Raw genomic sequence first — 16169 nt, forward strand, 5'->3', positions numbered from 1 at the left:
AGAAATGTGGTGAAATCCCAAATAAAGAGATTATCTGCATTATGAGGGTTCTCAGAGACACAAGCTAATTTTGGAGAGAAGCTAGTGGGAAGACTAGTGAGTATCTCTAACTTAACATGTTCAAGATCAAGTTCCTGGTCTTTGCCCCAGATGTGTTCAACTCACTGTTTTCTTTGTCTTGAGTAACTAATGCATGGGATTTTTGTTGCTGTCTATTTTGTTCACTGCAGTATCTCCAGCTCTTAAAACGTGCCTGGAACAGAAATGGGCACTCCACTGGCTTCTGTACATTGAATGAATGAATGAGTGAGTGAGTCAATGAATGAAGGGAGGGAGGGAGAAACAAGTGAAGGGACAAACAAAAGAACAAAGCCATACCTCAGGGCCCTCAGCGTCCCTTATAATGTTACGTGAAAGACCCACTAGAGGGCTGTAAATCACCATGTAGTAAAGGAGGAAGCATCCCTCACGCACACCAGCCCTGTCCTGCCGGGAAACTGAGATTTGCATACTGAACATTTCAAACCTCAGACAAATGCTTTGTGTGTTTTCTTTCCACAATTCCCAGGAGCAAGCCGAAGTCAGGGATTACGGAAATTCTTTCAAGTGCTTAATAAAGATTTCTAGAAGAAAAAAAAAAGAGAGAGAGAGATTCTTTGTTTATAAAAATCAGAAGATAAAATATGTTTCCGAAAAAATGTTCATGACATCGTATGTGCTGAGGGGATAACTACATTCTAGAAAAAAAGGAGATGTTACCAAGACTGGCCCTAATGGTGACACACTGTTTCATATAAACAGAAAGGCAAGGCTCAGGCTAAGAGTCAGCTTTGGACATGATGCCAGGCAGCAGAGGGAAGAGTATGATGAGAAACAGTTCATCTTTGAAAACCAAATAGTGTCGAGTTCTGAGCTCTACCACATGTTCAAGACGGAGACTGGACCCAAGGCTGACTTGTGTTCAGTATAAAGATAAACTTTCCGACAAAGTGAGCCATTCACAAATTTTACATGATTTTTCATGATACTTGTGAAATAAGGTATCTGTTATCTCTGAGAATATTGAGAATATAAATTGGTAAAGAAGAAGTGTTAAAACTAATCTCAGATGCTGAAGCCATGATGTGTTTCTAAGGGAGCAGCCGCTGGGGAACCCTCCCGGCTCTCCCTTCAGGGGGCAGCAGAGTGAAAGTGTAGAAGGGGGTAGTTGCTGTCTAGGAGCCCCTGTCTGTTTTCCTAAAGCTGTGTCACCTAGGGAATCGGCTCCGCCTCTCTAAAATGAGAGTGTGAAATCAGATGACCTTAATTGACCCTTCAGGCTTGACACGTTGTGATTCTATCTCACATTCCAGAACATTCACTGGAACTGCTGTTAGAGCCAGAACACTGGGCTGTTGAGCTCTTGGTTTGACCCAGGTGACAGTTTTTATTAAGAAGCTGTGTCTGCATTGGATTTGTTGGTATCCCCTCTCCTCATTCTCTACCTTTCCAGCAACATTGACTGAACGACAGACACAGTGAGATGTGCCCCTGGACAGGTGAGACAGGTGTAAACTAGCTCTCCCTACTCAGGGTGATCATCACTCTGGAAGAGCTTTCCCTAAATGTTCAGGGAACACAGGAGGAGGAGCCCAGAGCTGATGAGGATGGCAGGGAGTGCCGGTCAGGGCAAATGTTTCCCAGAGAGGTGGCATCTGAATGACCTCTAAGGGACGAGTGGGAATTAGGAGGCAAGGGACGGGCTGCAGGTTGGTGAAGCAAAGCGTGTGTGTGGTTACCTTGTGAAACAGGTGGTCAGACAGGTGAGCAGGACGACCGAGGGGTGGAGGCAACCTTCTGACAGCGTCCCCGTGGAGGCTTTGAGCAGATGCCCATTACCAGACTGTGCTCTCGAAAGGTCACTTTGGTAATGGTGCGGAGCATGACCGAGGGGACGGGAATGCAGGTGGGAGCTTACAGTAGTCAAACGCAGGGGATAATGACACCAGTGGAACCGAGGGAGTGGCTAGGGGAATGGAGAAGATGGGGGCAGGCAGCGAGACCGGGGTAGGAGGCAGATCGACTGTATGCATGTAGGGGAGGATCGGGGACAACTCCTGGCTTGAGTGACAGATGGATGGCGTCGTCCTCGCTGCAGGATGAAATGCAGGGGGAGGAGCACGTTAAGGTGGGGGACACTGAGTCATGTTCAGCCCAAGGGCCTCTGGGGGAGCTGGCCAGTGGGCAGTCAGAAGTGACATTTCAGCAATGGGGCCTAGGCTGGAGACAGAGCTGGAAGTAGGTGGTGACAGAAGCCAAGTGTGGGGGTGAAAATGCCCCGAGAGGGGCAGAGTGGTAAGGGAGATGGGAAGGGAGCCTGGAGGGTGTACTGGACACGAGGACGTGGAAGAGCCAGGGAAGGACCCCAAGGAAAGTGACCAAAGAGGTAGGAAGCAATAGGGAAATAACCTGTAACTCAGCTTCCAGCCCAGGAGATGGCTTGAAAAATGTGGGCATAGTCCACGGTGCTAGATATTGTTGAAAGAGCAAATAAAGTTAGGGCAGAAATGAAAACACTGGATCTGGTCATTTGGAGAGCCTAAGGGAACCACCTAGGAGCATTTTCTTTTTTCTTTTTATTGGGGGGGGGTGGTAGAGGGGCAGAAGGAGAGGAAGAGAGAGAATCTTAAGCTCGACTCCCAGCGGACAGCCTGACATGAGGCTCGATCCCATGATCCTGAGATCATGACCAGAGCCAAAAACAAGGGTCAGGCGCTCAACCCATTGAGCCACCCAGGTGCCCCACCCAGGAGCATTTTCAAGCGGAGCGGTGTAGTGGCCGGCAGGACCAGATGGTGAGGGCAGATAGAGTGTGTGCGCGCGAGTGTGTGTGCTTGTGTGTGTCCTGCGGAGTCCTGCCTTTCTGCCCTGCCCTGTCCCCAGAACAACTGTCCTACCCTCCTTCCTTGCCCCCCTCCCCTGACATAAGCCTGCAGCTGGCTGCAAGTCACACACTCACGACAGGTCCCCTCACAGAGCTCACAGTCCTTCACAGCATAGGCTTCCCCGCCGGCTGTGGGGGAGCTCTCGCTGTAAAGGCTCAGACCACCACAGGCAGCTCGCAGCCCCCCAGAGGCCTCGAGAGGGGCGGCGTGGGCCTGCCTCTGCTCCGTGAGGCGGGTTCACAGGAAGTCAGAGGAGGAGCTCCTATTTTGACTTTCAGGGGAAAGAACTGCAAGTCTAGGCACCAGCCGGGGTCTGCTCCATGGTCAAGGCACAAAATGAGCTCCCAGCGCCTTCCCGCAGCAACCAGCTTGAGTCCGGATTCCATCCAGAAGAAGAGCCTCCACGCCCCTTTTTGCTGTTTTTCATTCTTTGACCAAGGCCTGCGGGCGAGTAGCCACAGTGCTGCAGCAGCGTTTGGTCAGCCGCACAACCCCAGGCAGGTGCAGAAAGGAGAGGCTGCGGCGACGGGCCTCGCACGGTGACTGGTCGTGACCAGTCACGGAGCTCAGGCCAGGCCCTGGGCCAGCACCGGTCCCATCTCACAACTGCTGCTCACGGGGAACTCACAGACAAGGAGCTGGAGGCACAGAGACATGAACTGGCTGACTCAGGGTGGTGAGAAGCAGATGCAAACCCGAACCCCAGATGCGAACCTGAACCCGTCCAGCAAGTGAGCAGGATCCTGACAGCTGGTTTGTGGGGTTGACCTGGTTTTGTCCAGGATGGAGGGGATTAAAAAAAAAAAAAAATCAACAGCAACAATCCAATGTCTAGGGTAGTTTCTGTTTAACAGTTATGCCCTGAGGCGGAGAAAGGGGGAGCAGTAGAGGGAGAAGCAGACCCCCGCACTGAGCAGGGAGACTGACCCCGGGGCTCAATTCCAGGACCTTGGGATCATGACCTGCGCCACCTCCCCCCGCCCCGACGCCCGCGCGGCAGGCATCTCTCTAACCTCCAGCCTCCCGCCCCGTCTAGCATTTCAGACATCAGCACTGCCCCACGGGGTCCGGCTTCTCCGTCTAGCCTCGGCGTTCCTGCTCGCAGGTGGCAATCTGCCCGTCGAGGGCATTCAAGACGGGGAAGCAGACGCAAGGCACACCTGTTTCCATGGTGTTTTTAAATTCACTTCCCCATCAACGAGCAGATGGGAACAGCTCCCAGGGGCCTGTCACCCTCCTTTCACTGTGCTTTCTCTTCCTCTTGGTTTCTTTTTTTCCCTCCTCACTACCTGTCCAGTGCAGACAGGCAGCCGAGGGGAGGTGAGGGTAGGAGAGGCCCTGGTCCGTGGCCCTTCAGGGCTAATTCCCTCCCTCACAGGCCTCAAATTCCAAAACTGGCCTCCCTCAGGTCTGAGACACATTGCAGAGACCTCACTCTTCCTCTGGGAAGCTTGTTAGAAATGCAAATTCTCGGGCCGCACCCCAGGCCTGCCCTGTACCACAGAGCTCAGGTGACTCCCGCACAGGCTCAAGCCGAGAACAATGACTCCCAGCCTCGCTTTGCTCAGAAACACAATGTGGACAGCATCTGCTTCTGAGGCACTTTTTCCTGGGAGCCCCCGATAAGACCCAGGCCCAAGCTTTGGGAAGGCCAGGAAAGTGCTCGACCAATTTGAAACCATCCCAGCCCTGAGCAGCTGGTCAGTGACAGCCTCTCGGGGAAGGCTCCTGTGGGGCCAGGAGGCCTGCCAGGCAGCGCCGCAAACATTTCCTCCCTGAGGATACGGGGGTGGGGGTGGGGAGCAGAGTCGGAGGATGGGCCTCCCATGTGCTCTAACTTAAATATGGAAGACGATGAATGCATCAAAACGTTGGCATCTTAACTCTGTATGACTAGCGGGAAGGTATTTGCGACACCTCATATCTGATCTCAAATTGAGTGTTGACTAGAAGCCCTGTGGGGCTTGTTTTCCTGAAAACAAAAATGCCAGGCCCACACCTGGGACCTCCTGCATCAGGGTCTCTGGGGAGGGGCCAGGTTTCTGTGATCTGGGGGAGTCCCCAGGTGGTTCTAGAACCCCTAGGAGCAGAGCCTGCAGCCTGCTCAGCCCTGCCCTCGCCCTGCCATCCTACCTGTCACCAGATGAGGGTGCCCTTCCTCCCTCTAGAAAGCACTGAAGGGATGCCTGGCGCCTCACCAGCACTCTTTGGGGGAAGGAGCGGGGGTGGAGGTAGGAGAGAAGGAGTGGATGGTGAGAGACTAGACTCTAAAGAACCCAGACCCTTGGGTGCTTAGATGTACAGTGTCCAAATATAGAAACCTTGACCCCATGACTGAAAGAGTAACAGCAAACTTCTGCTTTCTGGGGACAGACATGTTCCTTCCTGAACGTGCCTCAGGACCTGACCGACCCTTGAGCTGGGTTTTGAAGGTCAAGTAGGAGTTAGCCAGGGAGCTAGGCCAGGGTGGGGGGTAGTGCCACAGAGAACAGAGGAGCCACCCTGGGTGTGTGTGTGACTATGCTGCTCTAGCAAGAGGCTGAGGCTTGCCTTAAAAGTTCCTGAATCTCGGGAGGTTATACTCTAGCCTGACGGTGACGTGGAGCCCCTGAAGGGTTCTCAGCCGGAGGGAGGGGGGCGCCAGCAGATGTGCATTGACACAGATCACCTCAGGATCAGAGAAAGATTTGACCCCCCCGGGGCAGGGCATCCAAAGAAGAGGTCACTGTGGAATCCAGGGCATTTGAAGACCCCTACACCAAGACAACAGCCAAAGAGAAGAGAGGACACACTCTGGTCATGTTTAGAAGATAGAACGACTGGGACATGGTGGCTTGAATGGGTGCAGTGAGAGGGAGGGAGGCGTGGACACAGACGCCCAGGTTCCTGGATGTGCCCCCTGGGGAATGACCGCACCGCGTAGACATCAGCAGGAAGGAGGGGCGGCCTGTGGAGGAGGTCAAGCTCTCCCTCTGGAGATGCCTTTGTGCAGTGGACAGACGACCGAGGGAGGAGAGAAATAGAGATCTGGAGTCAGCAGCAGGAAAATGGCCATGTGGAAGGCTGGGAAGGTGGTGGAGGGGGGTTCCGGGGAGGGGGAACCCCAGCCATACAGGGTGTGTGGGAGGGGGCTCTTTTCATGACTTTGGATTCTGTTGAACCCCAAACTGGCTAAGTTCTGCCTAGAGTCACAAAATTAGGAATGGTGCCTGGGCTTAAAAGCGGTTCTCCACTAGATGGTTTGTTTTATGTAATTATTGGTGGCTACTTTCATTCAGACTTGTTGGTAAAAGCCTTGAGACTGCATTTATTGAGGCTGCTTGAGTGAAAACGGAAATTACAATACAGAAGCAAGTTAGAGGAGTCCCCCACTCCCCATGCCCAGTGCCACGATGGGCCTTCGCAGGAAGTGAAGAAGGGTCTGGAATGAGCACACCTAAGGCCTGAGGAAAGGCCCAGAGGGGTGGAGCTGCAGCTGCTCAGCTGGTCCCACCGGGTCCTTTCTTCCTGTGACACACAAAAGAGGAGGCGGGGACGGGGGCGGTGTTGTAATTTGCACCCAGGACAGGAAGCGCTGGAAAGGGAAGTCGGCAATGCCAGCATGAGCCATTTGTTCCCGAGGCCACTTGGGCTCTGGCTGCTCACGGGGCAGCCTGCTGGAGGAGGACAGCCGCTTCCAGTTGCTCCTGTGGGGTGGGGCTTGCCCCCAGGGCCCCCTCAGGCCCTCACCCCACCCCCCTTATCTATCTATCCACCCCAGCAAGCAGGTGCAGCTACGGGAAGAATGCCTGGGTGGGATCTTATGTCCGCTGCTTGGGGCCAAGCACCTTGGGTCTTCCCACGGTCTCACTTTCACTCCTAACCTATTTTCCTCAGGGATTTAAAGAAGGAACCAACTCCACTAACACCGGGATCTTAGATTTCGGGCCTCCAGAACCATGGGACAATTTCTTGATTAAGCCACCCACTGTGTGATATCTGTAACAGCAGCCCCCACAGCCTGATTCTGTCTGGATCTGTCCAGACGACAGCAGGGGCAGGCCACACCAGGCTGCGCTTGTCATACCTGTGAAGGGGTGACCTCTTTCGAGAAGGGAGAGGGGGATGTATCTGTCTAGCAGTTAACCTTCCGGCTTCTCAGCAAGTCATGCTCATTCCTACCCCCCCAGCCTGTCCCTGCCTCTGTCTGAGTTTGTTTGCTCACTTATTCATTTGCTGGTCCACTGTCCATTTGTTTATTTGGGCCATTCTGTTCATTTTTCTTGTCTGCCTTCTGTGGGCCAGCCACTGTTCTAGATGCTGGGCGTGCAGTGGGGAAGGGGACAGACAGAAGGCCTGTCCTCAGGGCACTTCTGTTGCAGTGGGAGGCCAGGCATGAGCCGTGTCAGTCATGTGCTGGATGCTGCAATGACAGGAGCAAGGTGTCCTGGGGGTCTTGATGTCCAGCGAGCCCTGACCTTGAACCCCCTGCTTCTGTGTGAGCATGAAGATGGCTCAGGCGTGTATAAACAACCTTGTTATGCTGTTAAGTGTTCTGCTAGTCGTGGAAAGCTGTGCATCTTGAATACAGATGGGGGCCTTGGTGTGGTCTGCCTGCCCCCTCTGTAAGCCCCGTTTTGGGGAGAGGACTGAGGGACCCTCTGACCAGGTAGCATGGATATGTGACACCCACTGGGACTGGATGTTCTAGCTAAAGACCACAAGGTGACAACAACCAGAGGGTCATCAGACACTCAGGGGGTCTCTCCAGGAAGTTGAGGGTCACAGGTGTTGTTCAGGGCAGGGCAACTCCAAGCATGCCTCCTGGGATCACCAGGGCCACTTGGGACCTTTGGAGAGATGCAAACTCAGGCTCCACCCCAGACCTACTGAATCAGGAACTCTAGGGTGGGGATCCCCGGGAGTTGCTGATGTGTCCGGAAGTTGAGAAACATGGGTGCTGGGGACAAGCATGGCTCTGGGGACAAATGGGGTTCAGTTTGAGAAGTGGCCTTCTGCTTACTGAGCTTTTGTTCTCTTATACTTAATAAAGGCATTTAAAAAAAGCATCTAACTTTCCCTACCGAGTTTCTAAAGTTGTGAATAGTGTATTAGATAATGCATGTGAGTGTGGGATCCAGTACAAAGACAGGAAACACTAGCTAGTTATTGTCTTATTATAATTATTATTCTCCGGTCAGCTTCTGGAGAGCAGGTCTTCCTACCCAAAGCTTTGGAGCCTCAGGAGCTGGTTAGAAACCCTCAGTGTGACCCCAGCCCTCTCTCTCAGACTGGATGTCTGGCTGCCTCGGAGCTCTCCACCACGCAGCAGAGCAGGGGAGGCCGCCTCGCTCAGGGTGCTAGAGGCCAGAGGACTTCTAAGCCAAGAGTTGTCAGGAATCTGGGCCCCAACTTGCTCCAGGAATTCTGGCCCAAGATAAGGCAACACCATCATTATACCCCACGCGACAGTGCAAACTCAGGGCCTCAGCAGGATCCAAACAAGCAAGCCTGGCGGCATTCTGGGCAGGAGGGGGCTCTGAGGGGAAGAGCAAAGTGATCACTACTTGTGTGTATGAAGTGGGGGGGGGGGGGTGTGTAAAGATTGCCCAGGTGCCCAGGCAGTCCAGGGTTCCAGGTACCAGGGAGGGCGGGAATACGGGCTTATTGTTCCTGTTGTCTTGCCAACTTCTTGATTAGGTCGTCCCTTTGAGCACCTGGCTTTGTGACCCAGAGAGGAGGAGGCTGTTCAAAGCTGTAACAGAGCTCTGTGCTTGTACTGGCTTTACGGCTGCTGGAGACAGTCGCCCCGAGCAGTTCAGAAAGGCCAAGGGAGACGTGCACACTCAGCGAGCTCACGCCCGGACTGTGCCTTTCCTGCCCTGCCCCACCCCTCCACCAGGAAGATTTACTGGGTGATGCTGGATGTGGGGGTGGGGGGCACGGCCTTGGGACTCCCAGACCTGCTTACGTGCACAACCGGGCCACAGCCAGCCAGCCTCTTCTTGCTCAGGGGCTGAGGTGGGGCCCATACTCCCTCACACCTTCCCCTAGGTCCTTCCCAAGATGCCCTGGGAGGTAATCCAGTGTTGGGCCAGTATGTCAGGGTCATGAAGAGGCCGAGATACAGTGGCTTCCCCTGAGGTCAAAGGGCTTTGGCCCTGTCTGCACGGGTACCACGTTACTGGGTCTGCTCTTGACTTCGGTGTCCCTCCGCAGTGGGCTCTGATCCCTTTCCCAAGCGTGACCCACTCCAACCTCTGCAGGGATAACCAGCCATATTCCCCCATTGACTCTCCTGGCCGCCCCTCAAATGGGGTGAGAACATTAACATGCCAGCAAAAGATACGCCCAGCCGCAGACAAATCAGAGAGAGGAATATATATTCCTGTCTGCCTTACATTCAGATATACATTTTCCTCTGATCATCCTTATTTACATGTCTCTTTTACTATCTGGATTCTTGAAAATGATCTAAAATTATTTATTCAAGAATCTAAAATGCTTGAAAATGATCTAAAAAATTTATCATGTTTAGTGGCAATCTACTTCTTATCTCAAAAAGGGATGAAGTGTGGGAAGAAAATTAACCCCCAAGTCAAGGCACAGGCTAAGACATATGGAAAGGGACGGGGGGGTTGTCTGTGCTGAGTTGACCGTTATGCCCACTCAGGGTCTTGACCATCTCTACCCCCCTTTCCCCTGTTCCCTCCCCAAGAAAGAGAGGAGGATGCCACTTGCAGAGAAACATCTCTCTCCCTCTGCTCCTCACTGGTAAGGGAAAGAGCTGGGAGAAGCAGCTTCTCCTCTTCCCATCAGCCGTACCCCCCCCATCCCCGCGCGCCGCGCCCCTCACTGAAGGAGGCTTCTTGGCACACCCGCCCTCATCCAGCCTTCTGACACCCTCTGTCTCCAGCCTGTCCCAGTCTCAGTCACTCGGTGTGCCCTGAGCCTTCAGCAGTGAGCCTGTAACCTTCCCCAGACACCGGTACTGCTTAATTATTTTAAGGTATACAGTTCAGTGGCAGGAAATACCTTCATATTGTCATGCGAACCACTACCTCCCAGCTCCAGAACTAATCTTGCACAACAGAAACTCTGGAAAATTTTGACAACATGGTATAACAAGGATGAAGCTTGAAGACATTATACTAAGCGAAACGAGTCTGTCACAGCAGGACAAATGCTGTAGGATTCCACTGCTAGGAGGTAACCAGAGTTACCAAATTCATAGACCGGGAGAGTGGAAGGCTGGGGGCCAGGGCTGGGCAGAAGGGGAAGTGAGGGGGTAGCGCTGAATGGGGACAGAGTTTCAGTTTTGCAAGACGAAAAGAGTTTTTTGGAGGTGGGATGCAGAACAATGTGAATATTATTATTATTATTATTTTTTTTGACAGACAGAGATCACAAGTAGGCAGAGAAGCAGGCAGAGAGAAAGGAAGGGAAGCAGGCTCCCCGCTGAGCAGAGAGCCCGATGCGGGGCTCGATCCCAGGACCCTGAGATCATGACCTGAGCCGAAGGCAGCGGCTTTAAACCCACTGAGCCACCCAGGTGCCCCCAATGTGAATATTTTTAACACAAATGAACTGTACACTTAAAAATGGCTAAGGGCGTACATTTTATGTTATATGTAATTTATCATAACTAAACATTTTTAAAACTAAAAAAAAATTTTTTTAAAAAACTGGAAACTCTGTACCCTCACCCCACCTCTATTTGCCTCAGTTTATTCATTTGTCAAATAGGAGACTTGGAAGAACCGATCTCGGAGGAACGTCGTGAAGATCTGCTGGGTGATCTACAGGAAGGGCCCACATTGGTGCCTGGCCACCTCAGTGCCCTATGTCAGCTGGTGCTATTACTAGTGTCCCACGTGCAGCAGGGTGGGAAGGGGGAGGTTAGTGGGTCTACCTTTCAGAGAAAAGGGATAGGGATGGTAAGACAGGGTGGGGAAGGGTGAGGGAGAGGAGTCTGCTGGGGCCTTGGGAATCTATCCCCCGGATGGAGGGATTCCTTAAGGCTTGACCTGCACACCTAGGTCCCAGCAGAACTGCTGAGTCTGCCCATTATGTGGCCTCTGATCATTTTGAATCTGTGGTCCTGTATCTACAGCAGGCTGGAATTTCTGAGTCTTTTACCCAGCAGAAGGGTGAGCTGAACTCAGTTTTGGCACAAACCAGATAGGTCAAGTGCAGGGGAGATTTTTAAATTTCTTAACAGAATAAACTACCTCCACGTCCTGCAACAGGGCTGCTGGGAATAAGATTGCAAACTGTCTTACCTTCCAGTTCAGTAGACCCTCAGAGCAATTTTAAAAAATGTATTCATAAAAAAAGAAGCCTTATGAAACTATAAATATGATTGCATGTAATAAGTAACCTTATTTAACAGGGAAAAAAATTACATCTTTGAAAATCTGAGCATGGTCCCCCATTATGTGTCACCGTAGTGATGCCCGGGGTCCTGGACTTTCTCCCCCTCATGGCAGCCCCCACCCCGTGACCGCAGGACAGCGACTGAGCAGAGCCCCCCAGTCCTGTGGGAAGATTCAGCTGCAGATGGGCAGCAAAGACTAATGAAACAAAACGAGGAGATTACTCCGAGGGGTTTTACAGCATCTGTTGGACCAAATGTTTTCTGACGTTCGTACTAATTCTCCGGGGATCTTGCTCCAAGGACTCTAATGACCTCATTCCTCTCTGACTTTGCTCTCCATCCAGATTGCAGGCAAGCACGAGCAGTCAGTCTCCTGCTGCAGCGGCTGAGGAGCGGGGACGGGCTGCCTCCTCTCCTTGGGGTGGGTGTATGGCTGGAGGTCAGCTAGCGTGGCCTGGGAGGGAGAGCTGCGGGACGCCTCAGCCTCGCCCCTTGCCTCTGTCCTCCATCCTTCGGCAGAGGCTGCAGCACTAATGCTAGGAACGCTGGACATACCGGTTCTTCTTTCCCGTTCTATAGCTTTCTCGGGTTTAAGTGACATACGATACACGGCACACACTGGAAGTGTGCACTTTGAGGAGTTTGGACACACGCATACACCCATGAAACCATTGCCAGGAGGTACATATCTACCCTCCCTCCCCTCCACACCTCTGCATCCCTCCCAGGCAACCATAGATCTGCTTTTTTTTTTTTTAATTTTATTTATTCAGTGTTCCAAGATTGTTTATGCACCAGACCCAGTGCCCCATGCAATACGTGCCTTCCTTAATGCCCACCTAACCCCCCACTCCCCTCCCCTCCAAAACCCTCAGTTTGTTTCTCAGTTTCCACAATCTCTCATGGTTTGTCTCCCCCTCTGATTTCCCCCAATTCTCTTTCCCTTTCCATCTCTCAATGTCTTCCATGTTACTCCTTATGTTCCACAAGTAAGTGAAACCAAATGATAATTGACTCTCTCTGCTTGACTTATTTCACTCAGCATAACCTCCTCCAGTCCCATCCATGTTGATACAAAAGTTGGGTATTCATCCTTTCTGATGGAGGCATCATACTCCATTGTATATACGGACCGTATCTTCTTTACCCATTCATCTGTTGAAGGGCATCTTGGTTCTTTCCACAGTTTGGAGACTGTGCCCATTGCTGCTATTAACATTGGGTACAGAAGGCCCTTCTTTTCACTACATCTGTATCTTTGGGGTAAATACCCAGTAGTGCAATTGCAGGGTCATAAGGTAGCTCTATTTTTAATTTCTTGAGGAATCTTCACACTATTTTCCAAAGTGGCTGCACCAACTTGCATTCCCACCAACAGTGTGAGAGGGTTCCCCTTTCTCCACATCCTCTCCAACACTGGTTGTTTACTGTCTTAATTTTGGCCATTCTAACTGGTATAAGGTGGTATCTCAATGTGGTTTTGATTTGAATCTCCCTGATGGCTAGTGATGATGAACATTTTTTCATGTGTCTGTTAGCCATTTGTATGTCGTCTTTGGAGTAGTGTCTGTTCATGTCTTCTGCCACTATACATTCTTTTCATGTTATAGAATTTTATACAAATGGAAGGGGACGCTATGTCCTTCTTTGGTCCACACTCTCTATGCATCATTATTTTTTGAGATTCATCCATTATCGTGTATATCACCTATTCATCTCTTTTCAGTTCTGTCATTTGTTTATCCGCTCAAGTATGGATGGGCATCTGTGTACAAGACTTGGTGGGGACAGACACTTTCATTTCTTCGGGGTGAATAGCTAGGCGTGGAATAGCAGGATCACGTGTTAAGTGCATGTTTATTTAAAAGATTACCTCACTGTTTTCCAAAGTGGTTGTGCCATTTTATGTTCCCACCAGCAGCATGTGAGAATTCCAGTTGCTCTGCATTCTTGCCAGCATTTGCTACTGAAGGCCTTTAATTTTAGACATTCTAATAGCCGTTCGGTAGTATCTTGTGGTTTTGATTTGCATTTCCCTAACTGATGATTTTGAGCCTCTTTTCATGGGCTTATTTGCCATCTGTATACCTTCTTGGGTGGCTTATCTGTTTGAATCTTTGTCTATTTTTAAAACTGTGTTGTTTTTTATTATTGAGTTTTGGGAGTTTAAAAAATATATAACACAAGTCCTTTATCAGACAGATGCACCAGTCTGTGACTCGCCTTTCCATTCTCTTAACAGGATCTTAAGAAGAGCATGAGGTTTCTTTCTAAGAAGTCTGATTTATCAATATTTAATTTTATGGATCATACGTGGGTGTCATGTCTAAGGAATCTTTCTTCAGGGGAGGTCCCAAAGGTTTTCTTTTACGAGTTTTTCCAGATAATTATAGATTTCGTTTTACATTTATGTTTGAGATCTGTTTTGAGTTAATTTTTATATATGCTGAAAGGCATGATTCCAAGTTTATTTATTTGCATATGTATATCCAACTGTTGCAGCCCCATTTGTTGGAAAGACTATTTTTTTCATCACTGAATTACCTTTCACCTTTGTAGAAAATCACCTATACATTTGTTTCCTAGGACTGCCTAAGAACACACCACAAACCTGCAGGCATAAAACCACAGATGTGTACTCTCCCACAGTTCTGGACGCCTAGAGTCTGAAATCATGGGCTTGGCAGGAAGCCGTCTCTCCAGAGGCTGAGTCGCGAATTCTCTCTGAACTCTTCCAGCTTCTGACAGCTCCACATACTCCTTGGTTTGTGGCAAAAGAACCTCAGTGTCTGCTTCCATCTTTGCCTGGCCTCCTTCCTACCTATCTTTCAGGATCTTCCCCACTTCTTATAAGGATACCTGTCACTGGATTTAGGGCTGATCCTAAATCCAGGATGTTCTCATCTTATGATCTCCAACTTAATTACATTGGCGGAGACCCCTTTTCCAAACAAGATCACATTCACAGGTTCTGGGTGGACATTTGCTTTGGGGAAGGAAGGAGCACAAGTCAGCCCGCTATACCCATGCAGATGTGGGGCTACTTGGCTGCTTTGTAGTAAGTTGTGAAATCAAGTAGTGTTAGTCTTCCAACTTCGTTCTTTTTCAAAGTTGTTTTGGCTATTCTAGTTCCTTTGTATTTCCACATTAATTAATTAATTAATTAATTTAAAAGGGAGGGAGAGCAGGGGGAGAGGGACAGAGAGAATCTTAAGCAGGCTCCATGTCTAGCACGGAGCCTGATGTGGGGCTCGATCTCACGACCCTGAGATCACGACCTGAGCAGAAATCAAGAGTCAGATGCTTCACAGACTGAGCCACCCAGGAGCCCCTCCACATGAATTTTAGAATCAGCATGTCAATTTCTACCCAAATGACTACTGGGATTTTTTTGAGCTTGTATTGTATCTATTTGGGGAGAATTAACACCTTAGCAATATGGTGTCTTCCAAATTATGAACGAGGAATGTTTCTCCATTTATTTAGATCTTTAATTTCTCTCATCAGTGTTTTGTAGTTTTCAACATGCATGTCCTTCACATTGATGGTCATGTTTATGCTCTTTTCAGGTATTTTGATCCCATTAAAAAGGGTATTTTTATTTTAGTAATAGTTCTGAGTGTTCGCAGCTAGTATACAGAAATGCAGTTGATTTGCAGATCTTTACTGTATCCTGCAGTCTTACTAAACTCACTTCTTAGTTTAATGGCTTTTTGTTAGAGTTAATCAGATTTCCCTCTTATCATCTGAGAGTAAAGACAGTTTTACTTTCTTCTTTCCAATAGGGATTTCTTTTCCTTGCCTTATGTATGCATTGGCTGAAGTCTCCAACACAATAAAATTGTTGAGAGTGGATGTTCTGATGGGCACCTGACCTCAGGGAGAAGACATTCAGTCTTTCACCAGCAAGTATGGTGTTAGTTGTAGGTAAAGTGACCGGTCGTCCCAGTTTTCCTGGGACAGAGGGCTTTCGTGGGCCGCACCACTCTCAGTGCTAAAATTGGCCTATTCCCAGGCAGACTAGGACAGTGGTCACCCTAATTGAGGGTTCTGGGCCAGTTTCAGTGATGATATTTTCTTCTCATTATAGGTTGTATTTTTCTATTTCTTTGCATGCCTGGTAGTTTTTTATTGGAAGCCAGACATTGTGAATTTTACTTTGTTTGTTGCTAGGTATTTTTGTATTTCGATAAATATTCTTGAATGTGTTGTGGGATGCAGCCATTTTATCCTTTCATGCCTTTAAGATTTGTTACGTGAGATGAAAGCAGTGTTTAGTCTGGGGCTAATTATTTTCACTACTGAAGTAAGATCCTTCTGAGTACTCTACCCATAAATTATGAATGTTTCTAGTCTGACTGGTGGGAATAGGGACTATTCCCAGCCCTGGTGAGCTCTAGGTACTCTTCCCTTCATTGGTTTGGGTGGCTCTTTCCCCAGCTCTGAGTAGTTTCCTTACACATACGCGGGTCATCACTTTGCTTAAAACTTGGAGATTCCCAGGGTTCTCTCTCCATGCAGCTCCCCACTCCTTAGTACCCTCTTGTGTACTGTAGCTGCCTGGGTCTCCCCAGACTCGTAGCTCCTTCTCACTCATAAAATTTGCTGGGCTCTGCCTCAGTTTCCCTTCCCTGCATTGTGGCTTAGAAATTCTCTCAAGGCACTCAACTGTGGCAACTGTAGGCTTGCCTGTTTCCCACCTCTCAGGTGTCCTTGAACTTTGTTGCCCAAAGTCCACTGTCTTGGAAGCCATCATTTCCTGCGTCCCTCCCTCAGGCTAGGAGCCCTCAGAAGGCAGGGGCTGTGCTTGCTTCATCAGGCTGGTGCTCCTGGAGAGCAGGCAAGACCTGGGCCTCTGCCTTCCTCCTTATCCCCCCTTCAAAGCCTGT

The 16169-nt window shown here is 49.9% G+C and overlaps 1 long non-coding RNA gene across 2 annotated transcripts; it reads left to right on the plus strand.

Moving 5' to 3' along the window:
* Positions 1 to 6313: 6313 nt before the first annotated feature.
* LOC116576429 lies at positions 6314 to 10337 on the plus strand. Of its 2 annotated transcripts, XR_004280152.1 has the most exons (4): positions 6314 to 6716; positions 6801 to 7000; positions 7286 to 10112; positions 10301 to 10337. It is a non-coding gene; the product is annotated as an uncharacterized LOC116576429 (long non-coding RNA). The 2 variants fall into 2 exon arrangements; XR_004280151.1 differs by lacking the exon at positions 10301 to 10337 and having other exon boundaries at positions 6328 to 6716; positions 7286 to 10247.
* Positions 10338 to 16169: the final 5832 nt, after the last annotated feature.

This window comes from Mustela erminea, chromosome 17 (genome assembly GCF_009829155.1).
Source record: "Mustela erminea isolate mMusErm1 chromosome 17, mMusErm1.Pri, whole genome shotgun sequence".
NCBI classification, from domain to species: domain Eukaryota; kingdom Metazoa; phylum Chordata; class Mammalia; order Carnivora; family Mustelidae; genus Mustela; species Mustela erminea.